This window comes from Octopus bimaculoides, chromosome 15 (assembly GCF_001194135.2).
Source record: "Octopus bimaculoides isolate UCB-OBI-ISO-001 chromosome 15, ASM119413v2, whole genome shotgun sequence".
In the NCBI taxonomy this organism is placed as follows: Eukaryota; Metazoa; Mollusca; class Cephalopoda; order Octopoda; family Octopodidae; genus Octopus; species Octopus bimaculoides.
In genome coordinates this window covers 7,713,709-7,714,529 of record NC_068995.1, presented here as the reverse complement: position 1 = coordinate 7,714,529, position 821 = coordinate 7,713,709, and the positions used below count along the sequence as shown (strand labels likewise).

Below are 821 nucleotides of genomic sequence, written 5' to 3'. Positions count from 1 at the left end.
ATATATATATATATATATATATATATATATATACACACACACATACATCCATACGCATCTACACGTACAAAACGTATGTATATATATGTGTGTGAGGCTACGTAAATACAGTTATATCTTATACATACATGTATGTCCTTATATATCTATACATATATACATACATTCAGAATATGCATACATACGTATACAGCACATATATATCTTTGTTGTAAACGATATCAAGTTAATGTAATGATATCACAACAGAATTTTGACATGATTTGTATTTATCAGCATCAGAGAACATTTTTTTGTGTTGTGTTCCGATTGGAGATGTTGCTCTGTAGGATTGTAAAGTGGTGTGGTTGTATTTATTAAACCATGGGATATGACAAGATATCACAATGCATCGCACATGATACAAACGATATACAAGTAACAGTTATTTTTAGTAACTATGTTTACTGCAGTCGCCCGGGAAAGAGTGAGACACAACGAGAAAGACAAAGAGAGAGAGAGAGAGAGCGAGACATAGAGACAGAGATTGAGAGAGAAAGAGTGAGTGAGAGAGAGAGGCAGAGCGGCAGAGACAAAGAGAAAAGATAAGAGATGTATGGGGAACTGCAGAAAATCAATAGTGTTCCGATGACTTCTGAATTGAAGAGTTGTAGGAAAGCAATCCAGCGTTTAAGTTATTGTAATAGTGGAAAGCTCAGTGAGAAAGAAATGCGACACAATATTGTGGATATAGAACCATCTGCTGTAGCATCTCTACGTTTATCTATATATCTATCTATCTATCTATCTATCTATCTATCTATTATCTCTCTCTCTCTCTC

The 821-nt window shown here is 34.2% G+C and overlaps 1 protein-coding gene across 2 annotated transcripts in view; it reads right to left on the bottom strand.

Annotated features, from left to right (window-relative positions):
- Positions 1–821, bottom strand: part of LOC106875059 (synaptotagmin-9) — a 198,038-nt gene that overhangs the window by 38,712 nt on the left and 158,505 nt on the right. The window lies entirely within an intron of this gene.